This window comes from Ixodes scapularis, unplaced genomic scaffold (assembly GCF_016920785.2).
Source record: "Ixodes scapularis isolate PalLabHiFi unplaced genomic scaffold, ASM1692078v2 PGA_scaffold6__148_contigs__length_123643588, whole genome shotgun sequence".
Classification (NCBI taxonomy): domain Eukaryota; kingdom Metazoa; phylum Arthropoda; class Arachnida; order Ixodida; family Ixodidae; genus Ixodes; species Ixodes scapularis.
Window position 1 is genome coordinate 34,021,320 of NW_024609881.1, and position 19,444 is coordinate 34,040,763.

A 19,444-nucleotide genomic window follows, 5' to 3' on the forward strand; every position below is an offset into this window, starting at 1 on the left:
GAGATGTGTTTCCACAAACCCATACACCACTAAATTCTCCTTTCTTGGTTGCTCCTCTACCTCTCTCCATTTTAACCTGTTTCTACCACCCTGCATGTTAATATATCCAATGTCTGATCGTGCTTTTTGTTTATACCTGCCCTTACGTTTTCTCCTCGTTTAACCCTGGGTGCCTCTCCTGACTTTGTTGGGTTTTCCGTTATTTCTGTGCCCCCAGGGCCCTCGGTCCCCCCAAAAAGCAGTCACCGTGCGGCCCATCCTATCCCGCAACCTGTGACACATGGCCGCACTGTAGTGAATGCCATCTGCAAAAGGGCGGGAGCCAGCCTCGTATAGTTTCCTGTTTACTTCCATTACGTCGTACTGATGCAGTGGGCTCACAAACTTAATTACTCTGTTGGCTTCGACAACCTTCCCCTCCGTTACCCCGGACTGCCCTCGACCTTCTGGAATAGTGCACACAACCACATGCACATTCTCAGACATGTCCCTCAGCTGACGCATTGCCACGTTTAGCTGCTTTCCGAGGTTCTGGCTCCTACCCTGGAGCGCATCATTAAGCCCCGCATCAACTATTACTAGGTTCCTTTCCTCCCGGTTATCCCACACCCCCTCCATGCTGTTGTCATATCATCCACCATACACTTCCCTTCACCCTGTTCTGTACACCCCTCTCAAACCCGTGCTACGTTAGAGCTCCCCACTACCAGTACCCTAGATCCCCCTGGTACCTGCGCGTCCTTGTATTGCGACTTAACTCCCGTCACCTGACTGCCCGACGCCTTCTGCTCGAAGGCGCTATTGAGCTGAGGGACACTCAGCTCTCCAGCGTCGTTGAGCCCGCCAGCCAACAGGCTGGACTCCCAACCACCAGCGACCCCAGCCTGCAGACTGGTGGTTCGTCCCGCTAGAACTGACACTTCCACCTTTCTTCCCTCGCTACTCTATCTCGCTCGAATTACCCCTTCCAGGCGGTCTACCCTACTGTGACACTGCCTCTTACGCTCCTCTAACCCGCCTTCCAAACTTCCCCTCAGCTCTTCCGTCTGCTTCTCGAGGCCGATCCGCTGCTCCCTCTCATGATTAAGCTGCCTAGTCAGCTCCTCAACCTCGGTATCGAGACCCACCCCCTTCTCTCCTTCTGCTTATAGGGGCCCTGCAACAACTTTTTGACTGGTTTTTAATTTGCACCGAACCTGAGCGCACTGAACGTAGTACCTTAAAGAAACTTTTTTTCTCAAATTTCGCTTTATTTTAAACGTTATGGGCAAATTAGAGTTACAAAAACAAGCAAGCAATAACCTCCTTCATGACGTCGTAGGCCCTGGCTTGAGTGGCCGTGAACTAGTGGAGGAGTAGTGAGCTCATCGAGCGCTCACGGCTGCCGCACTCCGTCTCGACGGCCCGAGAGAGCGCCACTAAAGCACGTGTTGGATAGGACGTATGAAGCGGGCGGCCAGGGCGGCTCGCATTGCATTTGCTGCGCGATTAAAGACTAATTCGGCAAAACACTTCATTGACCACAAAAGACAGGAAACACGGGATAAAAATCAGTTCAGAACGGGAGCCACTTCGTGCTGCTATACCGCCAAATGGCCAAATCGCCAGCCAAGCCCGCGCCGAAAGCCTGCAGAACGCTCGGAACCGTTCGGATCCTCAAACCGGTATACGACCGCAGCGCCGCCGTGTACATCCGGGACCTTTCTACGCTCGCCGTTCGTCGGAGCCTCATCCCACTAGCCCTTTCTAGTATGCGCCGTTTTTTCCGCCGCTTGGTAGCGGGTCTGTCCACGGGTCTTTTCTTGGAAAAACAGTTAGGGCGCAGGCGATCTGGTGTAAGTTTACCATTATTTAGACAACCTGATACTGGGTGGAAGAAACACGACGACGTCTCAATTGAGACGTCGTCGTGTTTCTTCCACCCAGTCTCAGGTGGTCTAAAAAATGGGTCTTTTCTTGTTTACGTACTTTATAAACTGCATTTGTTTCGTTTCTGATCTAAAATATCAAACAAAAAGTACTTTCATACATAATTGAAACGGTTCGCGACACTTATATTTTGTATTTCGACTAAAAAAGAAATTTTAGCGGCTCTGACCTGCACTCTCAACACAAGGGTAGTCGTAGCCCTACTGAAAAACACAGTATGATTTCGCTTACCGGGTTCATTATCGGGTTTCAATATGGATTATCGAACCAGGAATCATACTGGTGAGCCTAATCGGAAAAAAAACCGGGGTTAACGCCGGGCACGTATACCGGTCTACTTCGATCTGGTAATAAACCGATTTGTTCCAAACTGGGGACCAATCTGGGGACCAATCTGGAAACTACACCGGTTAGTTCCAAACCAGGCATGAATCAAGAATTGATTTGCCAATTAGGCCGATTCGTGTTTCTCCTGTGCTGAATACAGACTAGCAGGTGAAAGAAAATATATTTCGAATATTAAAAATGCTTCGGAAAAGATTGACCTTGCACCTTTTCCCGAAAAATAATAAATGTTTATTACATAAATTGTAAAAAAACTGCTCATTTGTGGCGACATCTATCGGCGAAGCTGCTTCTTTGTTTTTTGGTTTCCTCTGCCTTGGTGGTCTGTTCTTTTCACTGAGAAAATTGGACAGGTTTGTCTTCACCAGGTCAAGGCGCTCTTCATCAGCCAGTACAGTTGACTTCTTCCCTTTGATGTAGTGTGAGAAGCCAACTGCAAAAGAATAAGAATGTGCAGAAAGGAGGCAAAAAGCTGTTATTTGAGTCTTCTGCAAAAAAAACTGCTCAAGGAATTTAAGATGCAATGCTTGCTAGGTTTTAATTTTAAGGAATAGAAGCCATACAGTGCTGAAAACGTACATTGGCAAAGTAATATGGTTTACATTTCGGTATTGTGGCCTGCTTTGCCCATTGATCAGCCTGAATTTAGAGAAACTGCCCAACTATTACCATAGTGCAATAATTGACAAAAGGCTGAGTTGTAAAGATATGTAAATCGCGAGATTTCGGCAGCATTATTTTTGAGGAGGCTCTTGTTTACTCCACATTTAGTGGCCCGCACATTGCATGCCGGTACTGTTTCAAGCAGAAGGAAACACATGATCAAAATATGTAAAACATTAGGTCATACATAATCAAATATTCAGAAAATTCACCGTTTAATTAAGCTATAATACAAAAATATTCAGCGAGACGACCCACAAGCTTCCGTCTCCTCAAGTTACAATAAAGTTTATTCCTCGATCCTCCTCCACCTTGAGTCACAACGAATTTACCGTTCATCTTGAAGTATTGATCGTACAAAGCATGTATTGAGAAAAAGACCCACCCCTGACCGCTTCGACCTTTGTAGGGGTTAGAGGCTTCCTCCCCACATCTCCATACTTAATGTTGCGACGGCAGGGTTGGCCTGTCACACTCCTGTCAACCAGCTCGTGGTCCTTTTACATGGTGCGCAGCAGCAAGGAACAAAACCTTGAATCTGTCTTTCCCTTGTCCATTGCCCACTTAAACCGCCACTCTGGTATAAAGTGACCGTGGCCAAGGTAACCCTGCAAGTGCCAGAAACAAAATTTTTTGAAACCTGTTAAGTGTACTAAAATGTCATATTAATATCATTCTGTGGGTTATACTAAAAAGTACTGGTCCTACAGGGTGGTTTGATGTGACACACTTTTGGCTCAAAGCCTCGCCAGACTTTGAGCCGAACCGAGTTGATGAGCTTTCACCCCACGTCTTTCCGTGTGCAAGAGGGAGTGTTTTCCAGATCGCTAGAGTTCTTTTGCATCATGATCGGCTTCTGCTGCCGGAGCAGTCAGGCGTGTATAAGAGAATCGGCAAGTACTGAATATTTCTAAATATAGAGTGACTGAAATTAATAGGCTCAATCTAAAGCGGACCGTGAAAATCGACGCCTGCACGAAGCAATCTAAATTTTTTGTCAGATGCGCATTTCACAGCTCTGTTTTTCTTGTAAAATTACGAAGTGTAGCTCCTTTTCTCTAAGAAATAAGGCCAAAATCTTGCCAGGGTGAACGGCGGACGGCGATGCAGACAACCGAGTCGAGTGGCATTACGCGTTTGGCACATGTATTGATAGATGGCCCAACCTCCTTATTGAGACTGCTTTCAACGACCATGACTTACTAAAATGAAGATAATCCTTCTGTGGCGTATAAGCCGCAGATTTTTAATACGCTTTCTTAGCGGCATTTTCAGAAGCAACATCAGGTACAAGATGTCCAGCTGTCTTGGAGCACCAAATATTTTCTATGGTCACAGACTAGCAATACAGAGCCCAGTGCTATTTGTGAAACGTGCAAATTATGTTACCTTGTTCCCTACTATGTTCAGAGGCGCAGGCTCAGCTGGACTGTCAGCACCCTCAGCAGCCTCTCCTGCATCCCCAGCAGCATCTAAGAAAAAATACAATGTAATATTAAAAGACTGCACTAAAGAAACAAAACCATTTAGAATTAAGAAGCATATGGCCCATTCTTACACCACTCCAGTAGTGGCAGAAACTGCATAGCATCTAAATTAATTAACTATTAATTGTCGCAATATATTTTTTTTTCAAATTTGAAGATAAGAAACATCAGAATTGTGTTGTGAGGAACTTAGCCTTTAAATTAATTTGTTGCCAAGGCATTTCTAAAGTCCACGCCACATTGACTTGAGGTAAGAAATGCATCTTTATGAATATCCATATTCATCGCCCCTTCAAGATGTGAGCATATGCAAATTCAGACTACAATGTACTTGAGTAAAAGTAGACACCATAGGAAGGACCTTTTTCCATGTTATGCATCCTGTCACAGATTATGCCTGATTGCATTCTTCATATTGCATGGAATCACAAAATGCATACCAGTGCCACGAGAACGAACCTTTGTGCCGCCAAACAAGCGAAGGCATTCGCAATATTAAATGGGTAGGGAAACGAAATTTCACCACTCATTTTCTAGCGTTAATGTGTTGCATGTTGCATGTTGCACCCTAACCTCAAAAACACTAGTCCTCTGTTGAAAAGCACAAGAAGACTAATTTTAAAGCTAAATAAACGGTCTCTCAATGTGCACCTGGTGGATGCATGCGGAGCCTATTTGGGATGTAGTCTAGCAACGTTGTGGAATCTGCTACATAGTCGTGACGTAGCAGATTCCTTCAAAGCAGCGCCGCTCTTTGGCATTTCAACGTTTTCCTTCTTAGCTTTCCTCCAGAACTCACAAATCATGCATTCTACCAAACGGTCCAAGAAGACGGAAAGGAAGGACTCCGCTCTTTCTCGGACCCTTGTTCGTGCAACCGGACACAGCCGTACTCCCCCTAGAAGATTAGCCCGTCGCTCAAAACTCGAACAAAAGTTACTTTCCCCATCCCGTTCAGCCCCAAGCTGAGGGTGTTGTGAAAGCTACGTGCTCCTTGGGCCAGCCACATGCTCGTCATCCCACGGGTACTTCCAACGGCTCGGTCATGACGTGCCAACGCTGTTGACACCCCCCCAACGCTGACAACGCCATGAACGGCAAAGCTCTTAATGACGCCAGCCTTGCTACGTCACGAATGCGGGGAATCTTTTCTTTCTGTTTTTGTTTGCGCCAGATATCCCATGACGCATAGCTCTCGCCGTTCGCTTCTCTTCGAGCGCTTGCTCGAGTGCACCGTTTGGAACGAAAAATATAGCCAATCGTTCAAAATACAAACATGCAATTATCAATTACAGTTATTATCCGTCTTGCTTGACTCATTTCCGAACAAAATCTGAATATTTCAATTTTTGTTTCCGTACCCCTTTACAACAATGTTCTCCTATTCAAGCGGGTATTATCTCATCTCAGTCCAGTGAATGGGACAGACTATAGGCCGAGGTGGAAGGAGGTTGTCTGACCGCTCACATGGCTGCTAGTTCTTGAGTCTGCATTGACTATCTAAGAATATCTTAAAGAGAAACTACTTATCAAACTTTCGTTCCCGATCAATGTTTATGCTATTCTGTCAAGTAATGAACAAGAAGTGGATTTGGTCCGCCCTTCTATAGCAGGGAAATACCAACCTCACACCATCTAATTAATGTCTATTTGGCTTTGTTTTGCTTATCCCAGACGTTATTCCAACTGAGCTACAGGATCACTTACAACAATGTGGGCATCAGTGAATATTTTTTTATTAATGCATTTTTGTTGCCAGATTTAACAAAGCGAGGTTCAGTACGCATGACGTTTCTGAACAAGGTATAGTCATGCAGATATTTAGTAAAATTTTTCACAGACGTACCAGCGGCAGGACCAACTGCTGCATCTTCTGCAATGTCCACATCCTAGTTCTCGTTTGCGTTGGGGGCAGCCTGGTCCATGCGGTTAAGTTGTGGTGCATCTGAAAGTAAAATGTATATCAATATTCTCAGACATAGAGCAGATCAGTACCGTATCTTTGCATGTACCCCCAACTTACTATTCTGAAAAAAAATATTATCTCACAGTTAACCATGCAAAGCAAGGTCCAGACCTTGCTAGAAATCACACTTGCCGTACCTTTATTTTAAATACTATTCAATCATCGCTGCAGTTGCTGCGTGGTATCATCTGAAGTGCCTTCATTGTCCCAGACGTGCCATCAATACGATCACTGACACATCACTTTTTTAAACTGCCCTGCACCACATCGTCTCGAAAAGTCACTATCACGCAGTATCTCTGCAGACACGGCATGAAAGAGACATTTTCTCGCCTTGATGAGCTTTACGACCGAATTTCAAGCAGACTGCGAAATAATCAATAGTCATGGTTGCAGTTTAGGTTCTGCAGAGGTGCACGGCAAGGTGCGTTGCTCTGTTCAAGCTTGCACGCTCGCGACAACTGGCGTTTAACATTGTGTTTGTTCCTGGAGCCGTCTCATCAACCATGTTGTCCGATTCCAGAAGCCTGCACTTTTGGAACGATGCACAATGGTTTCATGTTTAATAGCAGATTTCAGCCGGGTAACGTATGTTGCCGCCCATTAGAAGCTTTGAAACGGTGCTCGCGACAGTTGCGGCCACACCAATGAAGAAACATGCAATGACTGCCACCAAACGCAGTTCTTGATGGGCACACGGGACGAACGAGATGGGAAGGTTGATGCTATCCGAGTTGATCCGACGACGACAGTCAGCGCAGGTCGGCACATACAATGACTCGGCTGAGCCACTAAACCCGCAAACAACTGCAAAGGTGGCTACCCGAAAGAGAGAAAAGTGGGGATTGGGAAATCTCTAGGAGACGAGAGAAGAGGGACTCTGGGCGAATCTATCACTGACTTCATGTGTATTACCGTGAAGCCGCACTGCCCACTGAAATTCGCGTCTAACCCGCACCTTTTTCTGCCTTCGATTTTATGTAAATATTGGTGCGGGTAATACGCGAGAAAATAAGGTATGTTGAAACAGCTGTGCAATCAACAGCCGATGTTTCTTGCTTTCCAAGAATGTCCATGTACTGTCTGCTGTGGCTATCATGCAAAGCTCTCTCTCTAGCTCAGCATGAGTGTGTTAAATATGCACTGTCAGGCACCCTTTGAGATTTTTTACTTGCAAAAAGGAAGTTTTTAATGTCACATAAATGCAGGAAAAGTAGTATTCAAGAAAAAAATAAGAATTAAAAAGTAAAAAAAAACAGATAATTTAACTGCATAGTTTGCATGCAGTTAAGGCATTGGGATAGAAACTATTAGTAGGAAACATACCTTGGGGCACAACCGGATGGTGAAGGACCAATGGCCCTTGCTGTCCAGGAATGTCTACATTTTCTTTGCTGTGGCTTTCACGCAGAGCTAGAGAGTGTCAAGGATGCACAGTCAGACCACCTCATTTGAGATTTTTTACTAGTAAAAAAGGAATTTTTTAATGTTAGATAAATGCAGGAAAAATGGTACTCAAGAAAAAAAAAATAATTCGAGGACAAGACCCACACACATAATTAAGCTGCATAGTTGGCATGCAGCTAAAGCTTTGGAATACAAACTAGTAGTAGGAAACACATACCTTGGGGCACAACAGGACGGTGGACAGCCAATGGTCCTTGCTGTCCAGGAATGTCCACATTCCCTTTGCTGTGGCTCTCACGCAGAGCTAGAGAATGTCAAGGATGCACAGTCAGGCCACCTCATTTGAGATTCTTTACTAGTAAAAAAGGAAGCTTTTAATGTTAGATAAATACAAGAAAAATTGTATTCAAAGAAAAAAAAATAATTCGAGGACAAGACCCACGCACATAATTAAGCTGCATAGTTGGCATGCAGATAACGCTTTGGAATATAAACTATTAGTAGGAAACACATACCTTGGGGCGCAACAGGATGGTGGACAGCAGATGTTCCTTGCTGTCCAGGAATGTTCACATTCCCTTTGCTGTGGCTCTCACGCAGAGCTAGAGAGTGTCAAGGATGCACAGTCAAACCACCTCATTTCAGATTTTTTACTAGTAAAAAAGAAAGTTTTTAATATTAGATAAATGCAGGAAAAGTGGTATTCAAAGAAAAAATAATTTGAGGACAAGACCCATGCACATAATTAAGCTGGTTAGTTGGCACGCAGCTAAAGCTATGGAATATAAACTATTAGTATGAAGCACATACCTTGGGGCACAACAGGATGGTGGACAGCAAATGTTCCTTGCTGTCTAAGACTGTCAGCATTCCGTATGCTGTGGCTGTCATGCAAAGCTAGAGAGTATTAAAGATGTACAGTCAGGCCCCCTCATTTAAGTATTTTTTACCTGTATAAACGGAAGTTTTTAACGTCAGATAAGCACAAAACAAGTAGTATTTGAGGTAATAAAAAAGCGATTCAAGACAAAAACAACTGAGCTAAAGAGTTTGCATATTGTTAAAATTGCCGGTCGTTTATGGGAGCTTCTTTTCTATAAGAAAATGTAATTCAGCTCTATTGCGATGCAAAACATGCAAATGTGCTAAAGTTTGGTTAGAGTTTGCTTTACAGATTAAGGTATTTCAGTAGAAGCCCTGGCATGCTACTTTTACTTGCATATGCTATTCATCGATCTTAAGTTCTGATTTCTTTCTTGCATTCACTGAAAATTGACGAGCTACAATAAAAACTGGTGCAGCCTAGGATCAGGCTCAAAAGGATTCATGATATAAATTTAGTCAAATGTTCAATACCTAAATTGTGAACAAAATATGCACCTTCCACAGGAGCAGGAACACGAGGCTCTTGAGGAGCCTGCAAGGCTGGACCAGCACAGACATGTGCGGGCGGCTCCTTTGTAGTACTCGCCAGAGGAGAGGTCTTTGGGACGCTTGCTGCTGCTTCTGTGCATAAGGAAAACAAAAAAGAACCCTAAGGAAAAATAGGAAACTGAAATAACGTAATATAGGTAGGGTTCTGCGTTCTTACTTTAAATTTATAAACATATGCTTACTCATTGTTGAGAATTTGGTTTTAATTGAGAAAGGTCAGCCCATTAAACCAGCTAATTGACTTTTTATTTTATTTTTTTAGGGGGGGGGGGGGGTCATCGTCCGACTTCGTGGCACCCTTTCTTATGGAGTTATCAGGCATTTTTAGATCATGCCGCTTTAGGCTGGGAGGGTTCAAAAATGAAATATCTTTGGGGGATCAATTTTTGTTCTCGTTTTTGATCGGGTTTCGTGTGCAAAGTTTCTTGCTCTTTCATAATAAGGTCTCGATTGTTTTGATCGTCCAAAGTCTACTGTCAGGAGCAAAAGTTTGGATAACATGGGAGCGCCAACCGAATCGCATCGCCGCGCTCCTCGACGTTGCGTGCCTGCAGCATGCGCATGTGCACTTCGCGGGTCTCGGCAGCAGGCCATACGCTGCCAGAGCACGGCGATGCAATTTGGTCGGCGCTGCTATGTGATCCAAAGTTTTGCTCCTGGCATCCCCACAACGTTTCAAGGTATGAGGGCATGAAGGTATGAAGTGCTTCGAAATGGGGTATTGGTTGCATTTTGATGCCTACATTTGACTGATTGGCCAGCTTCAGCTACTGTAGTACTCTGCATCGGCAGCTTGCCAGTTTCAAGCGTAGACGCACGGCCACTTGTACGGAAGTGGTACATAGAGTGATTGTGGTAAACCGTGAGAAGTTGTTTCCACACCTTTCTGATACACTGTAAACGACTAAATTTTCACGAGGACCTAATTTTCGCGAATGGCCTACGATTCGCGAAAAATACATCCCGCAAACAATTCGGGCAATATGTGAACGCTATGGAAGCTACACTCGATTCGCGAACATTAGAACCCGCAAATAATTTCAAATTTTCAGCTTTAGCCCGATTCTCGAAAATTTGAGCTCGCGAAAATTAAGTAGTTTACGTAAACAGTAGAACAAGTGTGCACATCAATATAGAATACCTCATAAACTATGTGCAGAATATTGTTACAAAATATAATTGCAATCCGCATTATCATTGAAATTCAATGTTCTTCGTTATGTTTAACCTGAGTGGAGCACATCGTCTCTATGTGTTGCGCCCTTATTTTGATGTTGTTCGGGCTACTGCGGAACCTAAGCTATTTTAGGTATATCCTTTTCAACATTTGGTCCAATCACAAAATATTCCACATTGTTACCTTTCACATGGCAAATACATACACCTTGTGACAGCACCATGCTGTCACAATCATTTGTAAATTTTTCCCAGTGCTGAAAAAAAATCAAAAGAAATACAGGTTTCGGGTTATATGAAGGTACCACCTATTTTATCAAAAAAATAAAGTTTTAACACGTAAACAAACAGCAAAAACAATTATTTTCCAGGTAAAAATAAAAAAAGTATGCAGAATTCTGAAAAAATACAAACCGAAAATGCAGTATCCTAAATATACAAAATCATACCCATCTTGCGAAGCAGAGCACTTGTCGGGCGGCAATTCATTCTCTCCACCTGTTCTAACTTTTCTTCTAAACGTTTGATTGTCTTGTGCGCCATCCGAAGTTCGCTCTTGAGGCAGACCTCGTCGTCATCGTCACTCGACTCGGCCTCCAAGTGGCGACGATGAGGAGCACGCCTGCGTCCCTGTGGCAACAGCTCCCCCATCCGGCGATCTCTAGCTTGTTTTTGCTTCTGTTTCGTTTCTTTTGTTGTTTGAGGCATTTCATATGCAGGCTTCTGCTTCTTGGGGGGCCTCGATACCTCCAAGTCGTCTGACCGAGATTTCTCCGCATCCTTCTTGAAAATCAAATAGAAGAGCATTCAATCTATCACAAAGACTAAAATGACTTGGAAAACACTGTCAGCAATCTGAGAACGCAAATTCTGATTTCAACACAGTGTGGGAATAAATAGGCTTTGCCCAGTTTTAGGAAATCTGCATGCTCAAAGTGAGAAGTGTTGAAGAAAATGGTTAGGGTATGGTACGTTGATACTCCCAGAATATAGAGCGGGGGTGGCCATTCTGACCCGGCCTAAGAGCCGCAAACAAAGCCGCAAAACTTCCAAGAGCTGCGGGGCGGGTGGGGTGGGGCTGGGGGGGGGGGGGGGGGGGGGGAGGGTGGAGGCAGATATTTGTAAATAGCAAAAAACAAAACTCTAACTACTTTCAGTCTATCCGAGTCGAAAGCGCTCCAACTGTACGTAATAGCACAAGACTACCAAACCGCAACCTGCCTTTCGATTTAAAACGCGTTCCATTTCTCTTTTCAGGGATGTGCTCGTGTGACCGGCAGGGAGGGGTAGGGGGGGGGGGGGAGGCTGGAGAGGGAGCCGCGAGCCGCACTGTGTCATGAAAAGAGCCGCAGCTTGGCCACCCCTGATATAGAGAATGAGGCAGGAATGATAAAAAGGCCCTCCGGAGCATTCTGCGATGGTCTATTTATGGCGGTAACTCAATCTACAGGCCCTAAGGATCCTAAAAATCATAAAATTACGGCCATGCGCGGCGGATTTCCCTATTAAAATTGCGATCAAAGTCCCCGGCACGCCCCCCTTTCTGAGACGACCCCGGAAAACGGGAGGGGCATCTCTTCACGCGTCAGCCAATACCAAGCGAAGGATTCCGGCGACAATGCGCGTCACCAACGCGGCCGACCGCCGACCCGCAGAGGATCCTCTCGAACAGGCGCGGACCGTCGTCAAGGAGCCCGGACTTTTTGCTCGGCAGTCGTCGTTCGTCGCACCGCATCGTCGCGCTGCTATTGCAATACGGAGTCGCATTCCACAGATGGCAAGGAAAATTTTGACTCGTTGACGTGGAAGGATCGCAAAGCTGGCTTCGGAGTCGGGATCCACGGGAAGAAGGAACACGTGTACCGCAAACACACGCCTGCAGACGCCCCGGGAAGCAGACGGGCCGACGCGCCGACGCAGCGCCCCCTAGCAACAAGCTTGCGGGGAGAAAACGTAGTTCGCTTGTTTTGGAGCGATAATTGCGGACTATGTTTCCCGCAACACAATCAGTTTACGTTTTTCTCAAACTATAATTTACAACAAGCTTAAAAAGTGTAACAATAATAACGTTCGCATTCACCGCGAGGTGCAGCATTTCCATTGGTCAAGTTCTAGCGGTGGGCAGGGAATGGGGGATTGTCTTCCAAGAGAAAATAGTCCCGATATATTTCTACTGCCATCTGCTTAATAAACGGTTTTGTAATCTAAAACCTTGTACACATATTAACTTACACCTACTACGCAATATAACAACAAAAACAGACGATCGCAGGAAGCTCCGGAGGGCCCCTTTAATTGGTTAGTTCAAATGTGAAAATGGCAAAGTACATACACATACAGGTACATAACACAATTTCATTTTAAGGGCAAGCAAAGCCATAGTTAGGTGTGCGAGCCCCGCAGTTTAATCATAGCTGCCGTGCACCCACTTTCACGCAGTGCAAGCACTAGTCAAATCAACAGCCTTGTGCTTGTAGTTTCCACTTCGCTAGTACTTAAAGGGACACTGACACCCCCCAAAAATTTGTTTTCATTTTTTGCCAGGCGCTTCATTATGGTGTTGGAGGACTACCCAATTAGCATTTTGCAACAGAGTAGCGTATTTTTTTAATAAACCCAAAAGACGCAAATGCTCGAAAACGAAACCAAAACCCTCGCACGGAGGTCGGAGAGGTGGAGAGGAGAAAGAGAGTGGCGGAAGTCACGTGGCTACACCCGACCGTGCGCTTTTTTTCTTTTTTTTCTTCTCTGCGTAGCAGACGACATGCGGCCACGGTGTACATGCGGCGTAGCGGGAACTGCTTGCCGCGCAATTTTTTTGCAGTTATGTTTGTCCCGCTCGCTGTTCTGTACTCCAAGATGAGTTGTTTTGTGCATTGAGGAGTGAGTACCCGTGGTGAATTTCCATGATCGGCTCCGAAAAGAATACACTCAAGATGTTGCGTGAAGAGCTGGCTCACATGTTCTGCGTCCGAAAAAGGTGGCATTGCGCGACCGAGTTTCCGAAAGATCAACGGGATCGGGACCAATGGCTGGCTGCAATTCCTGTAGAACATATACGGGCACCCCGGAAAGGGACGCTACCTTATTTATATGCTCCTTGCATTTTGTGGAAAGTGATAACATTGAGTTCCCAGGTGTCAAGAAGTAAATCCCATACCATTAATTCAGCGACGTTTTTTTTTTTGTTTCTTTAGCGATAATTATAAAAAAAATGGAAACATCAAAATATAAAAAAAAAGAGAAAAAAAAAAGGAAACGAGCGGGGATCAAACCCGGTCCTCCCGCGTGCAAAGCGGACGTTTTTCGAACTGAGCTACTAGGGCGCCTGTCTACTGGCGGCTCTCTTTCGTTAGTAATAATGCAGCCGGTAAACTGTAATTTGGAAAGTTTGCTGCCGATTTTCTTTTAGCAAAAGCACTCCCGGGTTGAAGTCGGGAAGCACCACGCATTGGCGGCATTCGCACCTAGTAAAGAAATCGTGCGCGTGCATATTCAACTCGAAGTAGACACGTCGTGCCTGACGTTTGCGCTAGCGATGTCTTCAGTCACGAGAAGGGAGCGACGGCTCGGCGACGTCTTCGTTCAAATCGGCTTGGTGGTCGGGCGCGTCGTGCGGGATGAATACCAATTCTTTTGATCAGTCCCAAATTTCTTTTTTAAATGCAGACAGAATTCGCCCTTACCGCCAACGACAGTTCTGAAGAAGAGGTCATCCGCTGCCATCCGCTGCCATCGCCGTCCCCGCGAGTCCCACGATGCGCGAAACGACGCACGCACAGAATACTTCCCGTTCTCTGTGGAACATTTTTTTTTTCAATCAACGTATTTGCAGCTTTTTATAAGCCACAAAAAATGGGTTTCATATTTTTTTTTCTATTTTTAATATTGAGTGTGTGCCTTCAGTGACCAACGACTTTGATTAAATTTGGTGGTCGCTTCGATACCTTAGAAAACGGCCCGTGACCACGGAAAAGAGAGTGAGCGAGACTCGAACCGGCCAGTTCTTGATCGGCGGTTTTAAAGCGGAAAGAAACCGAATTTCGAGTCGCAAATTGTGTTCTGGGTAGTTGGGCTTCCATATGTCATGTACAACTAAAAGCCTCGGCGAGCATGAACACCCTGTCATTGTCCCTTTAAGCTTAAACGAAGTGTAGGATACTTGTCAAGCTTCCAAAGAACAAAAGAATAGTCGCCTTACTGGCATGTTTCTACTACCACTGTGATTGAGTTGTGCATGCTTCTTTAAAGGGGCCCTGCAAGGACTTTTTACTCGTTTTTAATTTTCACCGAACCTGAGCGCACTGAACGTAGTAACGTAATGCAACTTTTCTTTTCTCGAAATTCGCTTAGGCTTAAAAGTTATAGGCAAATTAAAATTACAAAAACAAGCAAAAAATAACCTCCCTCATGACGTCCTTGGTTGCTTGAGTGGCCGTGAACTAGGGGAGGGGTAGTGGGCTCATCGCGAGCGCTCACGGCTGCCCCACTCCGTGTCGACGGCGCGAGAGGGCGCCACTAAAGCATATTCTGGATAGGCTGTATGCAGCGGGCAGCCAGAACGGCATTCATTGCATTTGCTGAGCGAGTAAACACTAATTCGGCATGACACTTCATTGGCCACAAACGACAGCAAAGACGGGGTAAAGATATGTTCAGAATGGGAGCCACTTTGCGCTGCCATACCGCGAAACGGCCAAACCGCAAAACAAAGCTGCTCGCCGAAGGCCTTCGGAACGCTCGGAGCCGGTCGGATCCTCCAGTTTGTAAATGACCGCAGCGCCGCCGCGTACATCCGTGACCTTCCCGTGTCGGCGCCTGATCCCACTACTCCTTTCTAGTATGCGCCGCTTTTTCCGCCGCTTGGTGGCTGGTATGTCGACGGGTCATTTCTTTTTTCCGTACTTTATAAACTGCCTTTGTCTCTTTTCTGCGCTAAAATACCGAACGAAAACTACTTTTATACATAATTGAAACGGTTCGCACCAGTTATATTTTGTATTTCGACTAAAAAGAAGCTTTTAGCGGCTCTGACCTGTAGTAAGCAAAGGACCTAAGACGTCACATATCGCACGCTTTCGGTACCGCGGGTCGCCCCCTTCGGTGGAGGAGGCTTCCGCGTCGTCCGGTTAAAATATGATGCACTGATATTTAGTAACTCTCTCCGTGCTTCCTGGCTTGCCCGAACTCCGAGGGACGTGGAAACCGCAAAAAAGGTAGACGCTTAAATATGATTGCGGGGCCCCTTTAACCTTGCAGCATCACAATCTATTTACACAGTTCATTTTATGCAGGACAAAGTCACACAAGCAGAGTGGTCTGGCATTTCTAAACATAGCTACTGTGAAGCTTGAAAACTGCCTCCCATTTTGTAATAGTGACGTCTATACAAGCTGCATAGCTCTTGCAAGTTGTCTTGACAGAAGTTAATAACAGATTTACAGAAATGAGAAAAGTTTTCCATAGAATTGTGCAGGTTATATCCGTGCAATGCCTTATGCAATCGGAACAATAAAAAATTCTATAGCATAAAAGCTATGAATATTGCTTATTATTTTGCCATCCTCAGTATAAATGACCGTAAGAGAAGACCGTTTTGCTTTTGCAATATGCTTGCACAAATCAGATTCTGCACCTGTAAAAAAGGGTAAGAAACAAATTACTTTAAATATGAATAATACATCTGCATTTCAAAAGGCGGCATTTAACTAGCTCTCATTTGTACTGGACACATTGTTTCGACAGTGGAGGCAGAAGTCACCAACATTCGACTGAGACTAAAATAACAAACACACATAGAACCGATCCTTTACCTTGAATGATTATTGCAGAACGTCCCTCAGCAACAACGAACATGAGGCTGCACCATAATTCAGGGTGACTATACACGTAGGGCCAAAGTACTTCCTCATTCAGTTATGTGTGGGTTATTTCTCAACAGCTGTGGCATTCTGGAGGACGACGTTTTGCTGAATGAACTTACGACCAGGTCGAAAGACGTTTCAGTGAATAGTGGTGTTCAGTACACTGACTGGTAGTAGTTTTAGCCTGTCTAGAATGTTTCAACAAACGACTGGGAAAAGGCAAATCATGTGCAGAAACATGCAATTAAACAGTGTTCTGAAGATAGTCAAGAGTATTAATAGGGAAACGTTTTGCAGCTTTGATAAGCTAGACTGCATCCGGATAGGATTCTGAAACGATATGGCAAAAATGAGTTGAGCTTCGATCACAAGCATGCACCTGATCTCGCCACACTGCTGTCTCCTTCCGCAAAATAAAGTCCGCCTACTATGGTCACCAAATATGATATACGCCTACGTGAATGCAGCGCCTGAAGCCGAATGTAGCGCCCGAAGCCAGCAATGGCTGGCACCATTTTCCAAACGCCGTCTCCTACTAATGTAACAACGCCAGCTTGAGGGTCCAAGCCAGACTTCATCGTACAGAAGGAGATGGTGGAGCGGCAAGATCAGGAGCGTACATGGGATTTCCCACCACGCTTTTCAATGGACAGATTGTGAACAGAGTTTGAAATAAGGAACTAATATTTAGACGAGCCTTGCAGGAAAACTATGTATTTAGCTCACCATTTGCACAAAGTCTACAATGCCGTCCAACGGCACTCTTATGTAGCATTCAAGTGCCAGTCGGATGGTTCTGCTTCCGAATGTTGAAGTAGCGAGGAACAGCAGGCTTTTATCATATTCCGACCAGACAAAGTACGTCTTTTTTTAATATAAATTAATTGATCGAACGTGAGCATACTGGGAGATAAATAAATAATAAAACATTCATGATAGAAATGGAAAAATAATATCTGAAATCCAAAGGATATTTCTAGCTCGCTTCGATTGTGCAACAGTGAGCATGCCTGGCAATTAGTTCAGAAAATAAAGCAATTATTATTTGACCTCCAACGAATATGCAGATTTAATACGCCTGTCAGAAGGCGTTGTAAAGATCATTTTCACTAAGTTCCTTTTTAAAATCGGCAAACCAGCCCACGCCGTAGCACACGTGCGCACGCCATACAGCACGTGCGCACTCCACATCGCGAGCTGATTGGCCGATTTTATAAAGGAGCTTAGTAAAAAGGATCTTTAGAACGCTGTCTGACAGGGGTATAAGACCATGTTCCTCAGACAATTTTTTACCCTTTTTTATAGAATCTTGTTGTATGTTTGTTTGTTTTTTGGAGGAGACTATTTTGCCGGCATCCGGCACAATAGCCTGGGGAAAAAAATGCCAGCAGTTTCGAACAGCGCGTGTATTAGTGGGGAGCTCGTTAACACAAGCCCCTCCCCCCCCTTCCCCCTCCCCCGGCCCGCTTAGTCTGCGGCTGCTCATTAGAAACGGTAGAAATATATTGACCCATTCGGCCCACCAGTACCACATCTTCGCGGCGGCCTGTCGGCGGCCCAAGCCCAGCTGTCCTCCATTCACCCCCAAAAAGAAAGTGTTTTGTCAACAACATTTTTTTGTTTATTCCAGTGTTAATTCTAAAAGAGAGATGTCGTAAATATCGCCAGAACCTAAAAAAAAAAATATTTAAACGGGGAATTGAACCAGGGTCCTTCTGCGTAGGCAAGCACCTTACCCACAAGCTAATCCACAACTTGAAATGGCCATTGTTTTACAATCCGTTTTATACGAGACCCAATAGGGGACAACTGCCGGCACTTTTTTTTTCCCCGGGTTCTTGTGCCGGCTGCCGGCAGAATATCCACTTCCTTTCTTTTCTTTTTTTTATAGTGAATTTTGGAAAGGGGGAAAAATTTGAGCTCCAATTTCATTTGAAATCACGCTATCATAACCTGGAGGACATGTCGAAATAAGCGTGATAGGCGTTCAACACTCTCGGACGGTACTTGAATGCGCGCGTGGAGTTTCGTCGGTACGACACTCTAGACACAGCGTCTTCTAAAACTCTAATATGCACCTGCTTTCATCGCAACAAAGCGCCAAACAAATGTACTTACTGCCAAGTTGGAGCACATTGGCATCGTAGTAGCCTTCCTCTTCTCCGTTTGTCTTTCGCCAGTATGTTCTCACAGCACCATGAGGGAGATCTTCGGTCGACTTCGGCGCGAACCTCAGAATGAGGGAAAAAGGCAAAATGGCCCGCTTACCGTCTTCCACGTACTTTACGTACGCGTAGATCATCGCGAAATATCGGAACTGGTTTTATCGATGTCTAAGAGTAGCGAAACTAGTAGCCGATGAGCTCATCGGAAGAAGCAAAAGTAGGAGGCGAGACAAAAAAAGACGCAGCGCGAAGACGCAGCGGATTGGAGATCGGATAGGATTAAAAGTGTCAGAACAAACTGGCCGGAAGTTGAGTTTAGTCGGAAGCTGGAACGGATAAAATCCTTGTAGGAGCGGAGTGGTAACTTGTTACTAGAATAACATATTCTTAATAATAATAATAATAATAGTAATAATATTTATTTGCATACAAAAATCTGATCCCTGGTGGCGTGCACGGCTGTGCAGAAAGTTTAAAACCCGTACGCGAGTGCGCCTGCCAACTCGCCACCCAAGATTTGAAAAAAAAAGAAAGAAACTCACGCAACAAGAATTACCAAATTTGTGTAATTCTTGTCGTTTGAAGTTTTATAAAGTAATTACTGCTTATATAAATATATTTTAGGTCTGTGCCAACGAGGTAGAGGGGCTTAGAGCGATAAACCGGGGTTCCGGTCTGCACTCGAAAGTGACCCCCATAAGGCGGCTGCCATTGTACGCAACTTTGACCACTCGTCACATGACCAAACCAAAGACGTGACGTCACAGGAAAGATGGCAGCGCCCATGCAGCGGCTGGCCCCAGCCGGGCCGGAGCTTGTCGGATGCTTTGTTGGTTGTCGTTCGTCTCGGCGAGTTGATTTCAGACGCGGAAGCCGTCATAGGAGGCCGGTCAAAAGCGACTTCAGAGTTCAGCGTTGTGTCTGACGTAGTTATAACGTGAAAATACGGAGTAACGGTGTGCATTTCTCTGGTGACCGAGGCGGATGTTGTCACGAAAGAGACAATCG

At 45.1% G+C, this 19,444-nt stretch overlaps 1 pseudogene; it reads right to left on the reverse strand.

Annotated features, from left to right (window-relative positions):
• Window positions 1–2,380: 2,380 nt before the first annotated feature.
• Window positions 2,381–18,573, reverse strand: LOC115324390 (annotated as a pseudogene).
• Between the last annotated feature and the right edge of the window lie 871 nt (window positions 18,574–19,444).